This window comes from Talpa europaea, assembly GCF_964194135.1.
Source record: "Talpa europaea genome assembly, chromosome: 4".
Lineage (NCBI taxonomy): Eukaryota > Metazoa > Chordata > Mammalia > Eulipotyphla > Talpidae > Talpa > Talpa europaea.
In genome coordinates, this window is record NC_140070.1 from 60,365,101 (window position 1) to 60,379,429 (window position 14,329).

The following is a 14,329-nucleotide window of genomic DNA, read 5'->3' on the forward strand; positions in this document are numbered from 1 at the left end:
GGCCATGATGTCTAGAGGAATTAACTTCATTTCATTATAAAAGACAGATTAAACTAAAATAAAACCCCCAAAATTAAAATTGAATAATTTGTCTATTTTTGAATGTGGAAAACCAGGTCTCTTTTACTTCTGCAGATCCCAGTTGTTTCTATACATTAATGGGAGAGAGGTAGCGTTAGAGTGCAGAATAGACATGTGCCAGGTCCTCTCATGTTGTCACTGAACTTTGCAGCTTCCCTGTGTGAAGCTATTTCCATGTGAGGACACTGAAGCTCACATAGGTTAAGTACACCAGGTTAAAGTCACAGACCAGTGAGTGTCATGCTCTGGATTCCTCATACTCAGGTCTCTCTGACTCACCCACAATTTTTTTTTAAACACACATGATGTATTTATATTACTTCATAACACCCTCACCAGTAGGAAAACATGACCAGATTTAAGGGCATTTTGTTTGGCATTTCCAAATAACGTAATTTCAAAACATTAATCATTTGAGTTCTAATTTAATTAGATAAATGATTTTAAAGTTAACCTGACATGTGTCAAAAGACAAGACATTCCACCAATGTGGGACGGTCAGAACTCTGGTTCAGTGTAATACGGAGGCTGTGGGGCTATCGTTAGGATTTGAAAAACTTAGCTTTAGCACATCAATGTAGAACTGTCAACAATCAAGATATGTACACAATTAAAAGTCCAAAAAGAGGTATTTTTTTCCCTAGATTCAGTGTAGGAGAGAAGTAATAAAATTTATTTACATTTGTTTTACTCTGGCCTAATGTGTAAAAGGAGTTCCCCACCTGGCCTTTAACCATATGCAAAATAGTATGCTTCCATTTTGTCAGAGTGTAGGGTGCAACTCCTGCTCCTGCTCCTATCCCATGGGAGCTGAAGATCACACAATAATGAGAAGTAAGTGTGGGTTGGAGCTGATTTTAGACACTGCTTTCCAGGGATCTCTGGTGACAGAGGAGCTCTTTTTGTGGTTGAGTTCTGAATTAAAATTCTTCCTGCTGTACATTTACTTAGTCACTCCTATGACTTCAGTGTTCTCAGAGACTTAGACTGAAGAATAAATAAAAGGAAATGTGAATGTTCTCCAGTTCTCCAAGTAAGCATTCCAAACTGGTGAATAATACTCCACCTAGACCGCATGGCCTCACAGCTCTCAGTCAAACTGGTTTTTTGTGCTGTGGGTCAGCTCCAACATGGCAAATTTCCCACTGATACTAAATGAGCTAAAAACTCCACTTACTGTTGATTTTGCCATAGGGAATTTTACTGAGAACAGCAGTACCATAGCGGTGGAGCGGATAAGATGTGTGTGAAAGAAACAGCTAGACACTAGGAAACATAATAGATCCAGGCTGGCCATGGCAGTGACACAGTGGACAACATGAACACCGCGACCTTGCTTCTACCTCCTCGTTCATAATTTCCATTTGATATTGATGCGGGAAAAATGAAATTTTACCTTAGCACCCATATAAACACTGGTACTCAGATTTCCTCCCCAGAAAGGGAGTTGCGCTCCTAACTAGCTGAATCATCTGGAGACAACTTCCTTCATTGTGTTAGATTACGAAAACACAATTGTTTACTGTGGGAACCCTAATGGGAAATCCATTTTCTATTCAAGTAAAACCATTAGCATGGCCTGTTTCAAAAGACTAAAAGATTCTATAGTCATGATTTTTCAATAATGCTTTCACAGTGATTCGAAGATTACTTTTCCAGACTTACAAAGTGAAGGGAAAAGTCTGAGCAAAAATTCAAAGGGACTGAAATGCCAGTTTGAAACATAAAAAGTATCCAGACTATTTCTGAGACATTTATTCCTTCCTTAACAGGAATCAAACAGCTTCTCTGGTGAGACCCTTCAGCATAGCTGTCCTCACAAGTAATGAGGTCAGGAGCTTGATATAAAAGTGACAGTTGTTGACAGGATATCGTTAAAATCAAGCTCAAGATCGGGACTCCCTGCTTTGCCTTGCATCTTTTTATTGAAGAGGTAGATTCTGGTGGTTCTCACCCCCTCCTCGTGAGAAAACTGGGGGAGAATGAATGAAGGACCTCATCCTTCTCAATCTCCCTCCTCCTCCAATTTCCTGACTGTCTTCTCTATGACTTTGGTGTCTTCTTGATGATTTTATGTTTTTAGAAATTAAGCATTCCAAACATAAAGTTACATCTAGGTTTGACACTAAGTTGTGTGAATCTCTCTTTTTTCAGAGAAAGATAATTTTTTTAAACATTTATTTATGCATAAAAGAACTGGGGTACAGGCCAGATGTGTGGTGGGGGGTTGAGAGCATTCACCAGAGACAGAGTGGGGAACAGAACAGGCAGACTGACTGAAATACACTGCTGAGGGGAGTAGCAGGCAAGACAGGAGAGGTCTGCTGTGCCATGTGGGTAGCTCCCTGACTGGGGATCGAACTCATGCTGCAGTGGCTGTAGATAGCTTCATAGGTTGTGTCTTAACCCCTTACACCACCAGGGAGGCCCAAGAAGGATAAAGTTAAACATAAACTAGTGGCAAATATTCTTTTCTAGACTCACATCTGTGATATTTCAGAGGAATATCTTCTAGGTTCTCACACTATATTAAAGACAATTTAAAGCCTTTTATAGAGCGTTCTTAAAAATATTCCCACAAAAGGATGATCGCAACACATTCACTTTTTTACTTTCTTAAAATGGTATAGGTAAGGCTTTACCCCTCGTTGTCACTTTTCAGAATTTTTGACCAACACAAGGATCATTCATTCAACTAATATTTACTGAGCAAATACTGTGTACACACATGAATCTAAGAACTGCACATATATCATTAAATTCTTACACAACCTCTTAAAGCTCATGCTCTTATAAACATGATCATACTGGTGATAAAATTATAAAAGCTTAATGACTCGCACATGGTCTCAAAATTTGTCTATGGATTTGAATTCAGGATGTCTGGATCCAGAACCCACCCTCTTTACCACTATGCCACGTTGCTTCCAGCACAGGGGGCTTTGTCAGTTTGAGAAGTATAACACAAGTGTTACTACACATAGAACTCAGATATTGTCTTCTAATTGCCATTATCCAACAAAAGGAACCACAAATCTCTGGATAAATGGTTAATTCCAGAGAATAAGAGGGAAAATATAGGCTAACTCTGGAGTATGTTGTGCCAGTGTGCTGGGCTCCCATGTTGATAGCCAATGAGGTGTGACTGCAAAACAAGATACAGGAAAAGCTCAAGAAAACAAAGTGTATTATTATCATGTGTTCTAGAAACAGGAGGAAAACCATGCCACCAAGAACCACATAGAAAAGACACCATGGTCATCAGGAGGCAGAGGGTTGGAACTAGGGGAGAGTATGGACCACTGTTATTGGGGTTTCCACAATAAAGGCTAGGAAAGACACGGGAAACAGTTTAAAATTAGCTAGTCTGAATAATTTTGGGGTACTCTTAGTTATAGGGATGGTCCCTAGTAACCTGGATATTGGTCCTAGGATGATTAAGACAGAGGATTATTCCCTCCTGGGGTGCATGAGTCAAATAATGGTTAACTTGCATCTCAAGGGCATGTTCCTTGATAGGTCTTTGCTATTTCTAAAAATTTTCAAGACAGAAAGCTTTTTAATATATCAAAATATCATAATATACAGAAAATAAAAATATAGACAATAAAGTCATAAAGTAAGGGAGTGCTCAGTGAATGATGGATCCCTGTGAAAAGACATTAAGACTGAGCTTTAAGGGTTTTCACAGGCCAAGTCTAGAACAATTTAAGCATTAATAATGTATAGTAATATATTAGAACTCATTCAATAAGATAGGAATTGACAAGTACAGAGAGATATTAACTAATTTATTTACATATATATTTATTTATTTAATGAAAATGCAATATTGACATTGTTTCAAAGTATGTCCTAAAAAATGCTGATTTATAAAGGGGAGAAAAGTAACTAGAGAAACCTGGTTGACACCACCTTAATCAAGATTCAAGTTAAAATCACCCATAGAGAGGCTAATGCATATCATGAACCACCAGATAGGATGTGAGAAGAACACAGGATCACTGTGGTAGATTATAATGTGGTCCCCTGTATTCTTGCCTCCTGGTACTTATATCCTTGTGTATACCCTCATATTGAGTGTGGGTGGGGTCTGTGACTTGCTTCTAGCAATAGAGTATGCCAAAGATGATGAGATGTCATATCCCTGATGATGTTAAACTATAGAAGACCTCATCTTTCTTTCTTTTTTTTTAGAAGACTTCATCTTGTTAGTAGCCTCACTCTAGAGTCTTATTCTCCTTGCTGGCATTGAAAAAACATGAGTTTTATCACCACAAAGAAATAAATCCTGGGCCTCCTTGGTGGCACAAGGGGTTAAGACGCAACCTATGAGGCTATCCACGGCCAAGTTTGAGTTCCATCCCCGGTGGCCAGGAGGCAACCCACATGGCACAGCAGATCTCTCCTGACTCACCTGCTGCTCCCTTCAGCATTGTACTCCAGTCAATCGGCCTATTCTGTTCCCTACTCTGGTGAATCCTCTCACCCCCTGCACCCCTGGCCAGTACCCCTGTTCTTGTATGCATAAATAAAATAAATCTTTTAAAAGAGAAAGAAAGAAAGAAAGAAAGAAAGAAAGAAAGAAAGAAAGAAAGAAAGAAAGAAAGAAAGAAAGAAAGAAAGAAAGAAAGAAAGAAAGAAAGAAGGAAAGAAAGAAAGAAATCCTGCCAACACCAGAATGAGTTTAGAAGTGTATCCTTCCCTACCTTGTAAAGCCAACAGGAGAGACCTTGGCTTTAGCTTGCACCTTAATTATGGTTTCCTAGAGGACTCAGTTAAACTGTGCCCCATGTCCTGACCCACATGGATAATACATGTGTATTGATTTAAGTTGCTAAATTTGTACTGATATTGTGCAATACAGAATGCAAATACAGTCACTTCTGTACCATCCCTGCCAAAACTCTCTAAATGTGTCAAGATAATACATGTGAAAGAAGACTGAGAAAATAAGCAGATTGGAGTAAATGAAAGAACACATTGCAACTAAATTCAAGGCACGATCTTGGATTAAATCCTGAAGCAGAAGGAAAAACATTATATTAAGGACATTATTGAGGCCATTGGTGAAATTTTAATTTCTTTTTTTTCTTTTTTTAAAGATTTATTTATTTATTTATACAAGCACTGGGTACAGTCAGAAGTGCGGGAGGGTGAGAGAATTCACCAGAGCCAGAGCGGGGAGCAGAACAGGCAGACTGACAAAATACACTGCTGAGGGGGGCAGTGGGCGTGGCAGGAGAGGTCTGCATGCCATGTGGGACCCTCGCTGGTGGCCAGGGATTGAACCGGCGCTGCAGAAGCTGCGGGCAGCTTTGCAACCCAATGCTCAACCGCTGCGCCTCCCGGGAGGCCCATGAAATTTCAATTTGGTCTGTGTATTAGATAATAGTGTGTATGCATATAGAATTTCAGATTTTAATCACTGCATGATGTTAATACATGTTATATGTTAATATATGTTAATATATCAAAATTAACAGTTGGTGAATCTGGATAAAGGATCTAAAAAATCTTATAATTTTTTAGTAAATTTGAAATTATTTTGAAATAATAAAAAGAAAAACATTAGATTTCACCTTTATAGTTATACTAGGAAAAATTAAGAGTCCCATTGCTACTTTGGGAATACCTGAGGTTTGAGGACCACTGTCATATTTGATAATGCCACTTGAGTATAAAGTGTCACTTAAGTGTAAAGTATTGCTTAAGTGTAAAAAGTGCTGACGATACAAAACCTTTCATCTTTTTATATGGGTTTGGTGAGTTGTCAAGAATTTGATGTAAAACTGATGTACCTTTTGGAGATGATTCTTATACATTAATCACCTAGGAGCAATAATCCTTGGTTTGGTGTGTAGTGAAGTAGGTATGGTGATAGGCAGTAGCTCTGTGGGACACTGCTGAGATCCCTTCAGGTCTGGGCTCTCATTCCCAATCTCCTGAGAGTATTCTCATTGTGTTAGCTTCCTGCTACAGAGGCTGTCTCTGGGAATTCCTCCCAGATAAAGGAAGATACCCCACCAATCTTGGGTCCCTTCCAAAGCGACCTCCTTTTAATGACTGCTGAGGAGGGAAAAAACCTGGGTTCCTTGCTTCAACTGGAACAACTCATGAGGGTCATATAGCTCCAGGGCTCCCTGTAAGATTGGCCAATCCACCCCCACAGTAACTACATCACAGCCAATTTATCTGGTTGCCCAGTTTCTTCAGTCATGCTTCCATCACTGACCTCACCTCATAGATGACAGCCCTGAGACCACACTTCTTTAAAAAAAAAAAAAAGATTCATTTATTTATTTTTGCATAGAAGACCTGGGGTGTAGCTCAGAGGTGCCAGAAATGAGAGGATTCACCAGAGTGGGGAACAAAACAGGCAGATATACTGAAATACACTGCTGAGGGAAGCAGTGGTTGAGATAGGAGAGGTTTGCTCCACCATATGTGGATTAGCTCCCTGGCCAGGGATCGAACTCAGGTCATAGAGGTGATAGTGCTGAGACTTAACCCCTAGGCCACCAGGGAGGCCTGAAGACCACTTTCTAAGATACCTTCTGCAAAAGGCTTCAAATTGAAAAGCAATTCTGAGGGGGAAAAGGAGAGAAATTGAGATATTGTGTTACTTGATGTCAAACATTTCTACAAAGTTACTACTAAAAATAATATGGTATTGGCACAAAATAGATTCTTTGGATCAGTGGAATACAATCAAAAGCCCAGAAATAAAGCAAGGTACATATCAGTACTATGTCCATATAATGGGCCAAGGATAGTTTCTCTAGTAAATGGTGCTAAAAAAAATTATAAAGCCACACATAAAAGAATGAAATTGATCATTATAATCCCATATACAAAAATAATTTAAAATGGATTGAATATAAAACCTGCTATAACAAAATATATTGCCAGGATAGTCATTTTGAATATATTGATTATATCCATCCATGACCATGGAATATCCTCCCATCTCCTTCCAGTTTTTGTCGCCTAGACCTTTAATCTCCTTAGGTTGATTCTGAGGTATCTAATTACTTTTGAAAAAAATTATAAATAGAATTTTTTCTGAATTTTTCTTTTTCTGCTTCTTGTTCATTATTTGTATATCAGAAAGCTATGGATTTTTGTCTGTTAATTTTGTAAACTGCCACACTTCTGTATTCATCTTTGTTTCCAAAGATGAGCCTTTAGGGTTTTCTCTATATAACGTGGTATCATCTGAGAATAGTGGATAGTTCACTTCTTTTCTCTTTTATTTCCTGTTTTTTGTTTTGATTTTTTTTTCCTGGTAGCTCTGGCCAAAAGTTCTAATACAAAGTTAAATAGAGGGCCTCCCTGGTGGCGCAGGTGTTTGAACGCCGCACTGTGAAACTGTCTGCAGCTTCTGCAGCACAGGTTTGATCCTGGCCGGCTGGTGAGGGTCCCACATGGTGCTGCAGACCTCTCCTGTCTTGCCCGCTGTGCCCCTCAGCAGTGTAGTTCGTCAGTCTGCCTATTCTGTTTCCCGCTCTGTCTCTAGTGGGTCCTCTCACCCTCCCGTGCATTTGGCCTGTACCCCAGTTCTTGTATAAACAAATAAATCTTTAAAAAAAAAAAGTTAAATAGAAACAATAACAATTTTATATACTTCTTGTTACTGTTCTTAAGTTTTTCACATTTTCAAGATTATGTATTATATTGGCTGTTGATTAGTAATAAAGGGGCTTTATTATATTGGGATATATTCCTTCTATTCCCTCTTGTTTAGTTTTTATCATAAATTGGTGCTGAACCTTGTGAAATGCTTTCTTTGAAGCTGTTGATATTATATGATTTTTATCTTTACTCTTGTTGCTACACTGTATAATGTTGAGTTGTATATTTTAAATCATTCCTAGATCCCTGGGATAAATCTCACTTGATCATGATATATAATTTTTGTGTTAAACTGCTGAATTTTATCAACAAAACTGTTGAGAAGCAGTTTTGTTGATAAAATTATCAACAGATTTATAAGTATTTTGTTCCAAAATTTTGCCTCAGTGCTCTTTATGGGAAAAAATGTTCAATTTTCTTTCTCTGTGCTGTCATTATATATTTTCAGTATTAGGGCAATGTTGGTATCATAAAATGTATTAGGGAGTGTTCCCTCTTCCCATATTTTTAAAAACAATTTGAGTAAGATGGTTATTAGTTTTTTTTTTAAGATTTATTTATGTGTACAAGAAGTGAGGTGGAGGCCAGAGGTGCGGGGGTGAGAGGATTCACCAGAGACAGAATGGGGAACAGAACAGGTAGATTGACTGAAATACACTGCTGAGGGGAGCAGCGGGCAAGTCAGGGGAGGTCTGCTGCACCATGTGGGTAGCTCTCTAGCTGGGGATGGAACTCATGCTGCAGTGGCTGTGGACAGCTTCATAGGTTGTGTCTTAACCCCTTGTGCCATCAGGGAAGTCCCCCCCGGTTTTTTTGGTTATTAATTTTTTAAAGTTTTGATAAAATTCCTTTGTGTATCTGTCCGGTCCTGGGCTTTTGTTTTTGAGATCATTTTTTATTACCATTTCAATTCCCATGATTGTTACTGGTTTGTTCAACTCATGTTTCCTCTTGGGTTACTTTTAATAAGCTATATTGGTTTAGAAATTTATCCATTTTTCCAAGATTATTATATTTATTAGCATGTAGCTTTTCATAGTAATCTCCTATAATCCTTTTTATTTCTGTGTTGTCTATGGGAATTTCTCCCCTTTCATATGTTTGTTTATTAATGTTTTCACTCTTCTTTTCTTTGTTAGTTTTTTTAATCCTTTTTTATCCAACAGTTATTAGGCAGAATATTGTTTAGTCTCCATGTATTTATAGCTTTTCCTTTTTTTGTTCTTTTAATTGTTTTTCTAACTTAATGGAATTACAGTCAGAGAAAGAGTACTAGGTATAATTTTAATCTTTGTAGTTTTGTTGACAATTGACTTGTGTGCAGATATATGCCCTATTCTCAAAAAGATTCCATGTAGACTTGAAATAAATGTGTATGTAGTAATTTTGGGGTAGAGTGTTAGGTAGATATCTGTTAAATCCATGTGATCTAGCTCCTCATTTAAGTCCATTGTTTCCTTATCTATTCTCTGCCTTGTTTATATGTCCATAGTTGTAAGTGGATAATTAAAATCCCCTAGTATTATTGTGTTGATTTTAATATCTCTCTTTAGTTTTGTTTGTAATTATCTTATAAATCTCAGTGTTCCATCATTCACTATATGTATATGTATTTACATATAGTACATGTATATGTATTAGAGCCTTAATCATAATGTAGTGTCCAGCACTGTCTCATATTAACTTTTTTTATTTGAAAGTGTATTTTTTCTGATATAAATATAGCTGTTCCTGGATCTTTATGATGTCCATTTCTTTGTAGGATTGTTTCCAGCTTTTTGTGAAGTCTTTGCTTGTCTTTGTTTGTAGTATGTTTCTTGAAACCATGAGAAATTTGAACTTTGTTTTGAAATCCAATCAACTACTCTTCACCTTTTGACTGGTGATTTCAAATCATTTATATTTAAGATAATTATTGAGACATCAGAGCTCATTGTCATTTTGTTAATACTTGGGGAGGTTTGTCTTGTCTATTTTTTGAAGTCTTTCTTTTACATTTTGTTTAGTTTCAATTTCTATAGTCTTCATTTTATATTATTGATTTTTGTTTGAATGCTCTGCTGAGGTTAGAATATGATGGACTGTGTGACCTCTTAGATAGTTTGGTCTGAAACTCATTCTGATGGCTCACATTACTGTGCTTCTCCTCCTTCATACTAAGTGATTTAACCATTTATTACCTCTATATTCATTGTTCTGTTACTTCATAATATTCCCATTAATATTTCTTTCATGTGTGGCTCAGTGTTGGTAAATTCTTTTAGTTTTTTTGTGAAGCCTCTTACCTATCCTTCTTTCTTGAATGTTAACCTTGCAACATAAAGGATTATAATGCTGTAAATCTTTTTCCTTAAGTACTTTATATATCTCCTGCCATTCCTTCCTGCAAATAGTATTTCAATGAAAATTCCACTGGCAATCTAGTTGCTGTTCCCTTATAGGTAACCTTGTTTTTTCTTTCTGTTTTTATATTCTGTCCTTGTCATTGACTTTACCATTTTATTATAATGTGTCTTGGTGTGTGTTTGTCTGGTATTGCCTTGTTTGAACTCTTCAGGCCTTTTGGACCAGGACATCTAGTTCATTTCCCAGATTGAGATAGCTCTCAGCAATTATTTCTTTAAATGCATTTTCTATAACTTTCTCTTGTGCTTCTCCTTCTAGCCCCATGATATTGGATGTTATTTCTCTGTAGGTTACTCCAAAGATCTTGTATACTATTTTCATATATTACTCTTCTTTTTTACTCTTTTTTGTTCTATTCACTTATTCTCCAAGATTGTGCTTTTGAGTTCATTAATATCTCCATTGTTTCTCTCTATCTTCTGTTATATCCGCAAATATATTTTCAAATCCCATTATAGGGAACTCCCTGGTGGTGCAAGGGGTTAAGACGCAACCTGTGAAACTATCCGCAGCCACTGCAACAAGAGTTTTATCCCTGGCCAGGGATACCCACATGGCACAGCAGACCTCTCCTGACTTGCCTGCTGCTCCCCTCAGCAGTTTATTTCAGTCAATCTGCCTTTTCTGTTCCCCATTCTGTCTCTGGTGAATCCTCTTACCACCACCCCCACACCTCTGGCCTGTACCCAGTTCTTGTATGCATAGATAAATGGATCTTTGGGAAAAAATAATTTTAAAAATCCCATTATATGATTTTTAGATAAATTAGTTAAAACTGTGTCTCATGGTTCCCCCATTATTATTGTTATTATGTACCTGTTTGACATCACATTTCTTTTTTTTTTTTTTTTTAGTTCCATAAGCAGTGTTATTTTGAAATATTGTTAAGGAATATTCTGTGGTTGTTTTGGGCTGAGAGTCTCTCAGGGTTGTTCTTTTTCTCTTTCTTTCTTTTTCTTTTTTTTTTTTTGCTTAGCATACATGATAATTTCTTCTGTTTCTTAATTTTTAATTTTTAATGTTGTAATAGGGATAGACCTTTAAATTGTTACTTTTGTGCATGCTAGATGATTGGCAATCTGATATCAACAATGGGTAATAGTAGAAAGGAACAAAGGCAATAAAGTACTAATGTGTTACTTCCAGTAATTGTCAAGGATTCAAGTTTCCTACTGTTCTGTGGTCATCAGGAGTTGTATGGTGGGGTCCACTGTGAACCCCTCCTTCAGGTCATCCATCTCCTTGGTCTAAGTGTCTCATATAGTCTCAAGTTAGGTTTTACCTCTAGGCTATATTTGAATATCAGACCCAGAACTGTGCATGGACTGTAGTTAAGTCAAGGTCATAATCCAGGAGTTGTTCTCTTTTCTTTTCCATAATAGAGCCTTATTCTGGGTTATTTGCTTCTGTTGTTAATGGGTACTTAAACTATTTAATGAAAGTATTCATTTGTTGCCTCTGTTTTAGCCTTGGGCTGGGGGTGTAACAGGTGTTTTTAATGCCCCAACCTCCAGCTGCAAGTAGTAGCTTTTTCTATGAGGAGACACAGGTATCCACTCTGGTTCTTGCCACTGTGGTAGGCTCCAGTTCTAAATGGAAATTTTAGGTTCAAACCAATAATTGTTACTCTATACTCCTGTTTCTGTAGTTCTCCCATTGTGCACCCTCTATGCTGGATGCTAACTCTGGATACACTTATCCATTGCAGTGCTGGGTCTCCAGTGTGGGTGTGTACTCTTGAGTCAACAAATGTAGGGGGTTCTATACAGCAGCTGCCAATCACTCTCATAGGCTGTGCTGCTTTCACTGTGAACACAATTCAATGAAAGTTTTTCCTCCCCCTCCCCCACTGTACTGTTATTCTTGATGTGCACTGTAGTCTATTTTTCTTTCTGGGATAATTAACTTTGTTCTGCTGCAATTCAGTTGTGAATAACAGGAGGCAGCATGTCTGGCACCTTCACTCTCCTATCTTACCACATTCCACAAGACTGCAATGCAACTTGCCTTTGGAGTGCAACTTGTCCTGCTGTCAGTCCTGAAGTTTCTATCATTTCAACCTCTACTCCTTCCAAATCATCAATAAAAGATTTCTAAGATTTCCTTGGCCATTCCTAAATCATTTAGTGTTTTCTCTTCTGGAAGTGTAATTTAGCCTATTCAAATGCAAAGCAATTGCAAAGCAAACACAATCCAGTATTGTCTCTAATTCTGTTATATTACAACAAAATTGTTCACAAACCAAGTTTGCACTGGTAGAATTATTGTTAATGGACAGTGAAAGGAAATATGTGGATAGTTACAAATTAAGCAATGTTCATGCTTTTATGATTTATTTATTCTAAAATGACATCTTTCACATAGAATGAAGTGGGTTTTTAGTTTTGTTATTTACAACAGGTCCTAGTTGCTACTATCTGTAAATGAGTGCAAATATTTTGGGATAAATTATGGAAATAGTTCTACTTTTCAAAACTCCTCTCATGAGGGCTTCCCCTGGTGGCACAGTGGTTGAGCGCTGGGCTGAGAAGCTGCCCGCAGCCTCTGTAGCACCAGTTCCTCCGCTACAGGCGAGGGTCCCACATGGCGCGACAGACCTCTCCTGCCGCCCGCTGCTCCCTTCAGCAGTGTATTTCATCAGTCTGCCTGTTCTGTTCCCTGCTCTGGCGCTGCTGAATTCTCTCACCCTCCTGCGCTTCTGACTGTATCCAGTGCTTGTATAAAAAAACAAACGGGCCTCCCCTGGAGGCGCAACGGTTGAGCAGCCTCTGCAGTGCCAGTTCGATCCCCTGCCACCAGCGAGGGTCCCATAAAACAAACAAACAAACAAACAAACAAACAAACAAACAAACAAAAAACCCTCTCATGAATTTCCTACTGCATCCAAAATAAAGCCAAGCTTTAGCACAATACATTGATGACCATGTAATACATCTCTGGTAATATAGGGTTTATTTAAACTACCAAAGGAAAATGTTTTGAAGAAAATTAATGCTGAGGTCTGAATAAGAATGCTAACATGAGCAATAATAGCTAAAATTGTGTAAGTTGCAAAGCAATTGTCAATATTTATAAATATTTGTTTGAAGTTTTATAATAAATACGGATTCATCTTGAGATTGGGTTAGCAGAGGGAAGCTTGCTTTATTTTGGAAGAAATATTTTGTTTAGAAACAAACTTAAGGTTCTTTGTATAATATACAAAATTATAACAGGATCTTGGCACAACAAATCATTTAAAAATAAAATGACCTTGGGCCTCCCCGGTGGCGCAGCGGTTGAGCGCTGGGTTGCGAAGCTGCCCGCGGCCTCTGCGGCGCCGGTTCGATCCCCGGCTGCTCCCCGGCCACCGGAGGAGGGTCCCACATGGTGCGCAGACCTCTCCTGCCGCCCGCTGCTCCCCTCAGCAGTGTACTTCGGTCCTTCTGCCTGCTCTGCTCCCCGCTCTGGCTCTGGTGAATTCTCTCACCCTCCCGCGCTTCTGACTGTACCCAGTGCATGTATAAACAAAACAAACAAACAGACCAGCAAACAAATAAATAAAGCATGCCTCTATACAAAAAAAAAATAATAATAAAATAAAATAAAATAAAATGACCTTAATTTTATTGTGGAATCCGGAAAATATTTGAGATCTCAACAGTGACCTCCAGCTTGTTTTTGAGTCAGAAATGTGTTTTCTTTGGTGTTGTAAACAGAATAAAGAAAATGAGCAACTGCCAAGTCTTGGTATTGTAAAGAGTGATAGTGGCTGAAACTGTGGGGGAGATTTAGGGCTACCAGTTGTGGGGAGCAGGGTCAGAGTCTGGCAGAAGGAAGATAACTTCATGTTACAGAGTAATGAAAGGAAATTTCATATGCTCATGTATCCAGATTCATCACTTTCTTTCATTTGTCCCATATTTTTATGCCTTCTCTTTCTCTCTCCCTCTCCATGCACATATATATATATATATATATACCCTTCCTTATATCCATATATATACTTATAAAAATGATTAAAATCTTACTTGTCTTAACTAATCTGGCTTAAATTTCTTTTACAGATATATTTAGGTATAATTTACATACTAAAAAGGTTGCACATTGTAAGTGTACATTTCAAAACTTTCTGTGTAGTCCTCTCTACAATACAATTTTAGAACATTTCCAATATTTCCCCAAATTCTATCATACCAATTTACAGTCACTCTCTTTGCCCACCCCG

General features: G+C 37.9%; 1 pseudogene across 1 annotated transcript in view; it reads right to left on the reverse strand.

Annotated features, from left to right (window-relative positions):
* Positions 1-6,594: 6,594 nt before the first annotated feature.
* The window catches only part of LOC311170234 (sorting nexin-2-like), an 82,597-nt pseudogene continuing 74,862 nt past the window's right edge, over positions 6,595-14,329 (reverse strand). Inside the window, exon 6 of the transcript in view lies at positions 6,595-6,668. The product of the transcript in view is annotated as a sorting nexin-2-like (transcript). The remainder of the gene's footprint in view (positions 6,669-14,329) is intronic.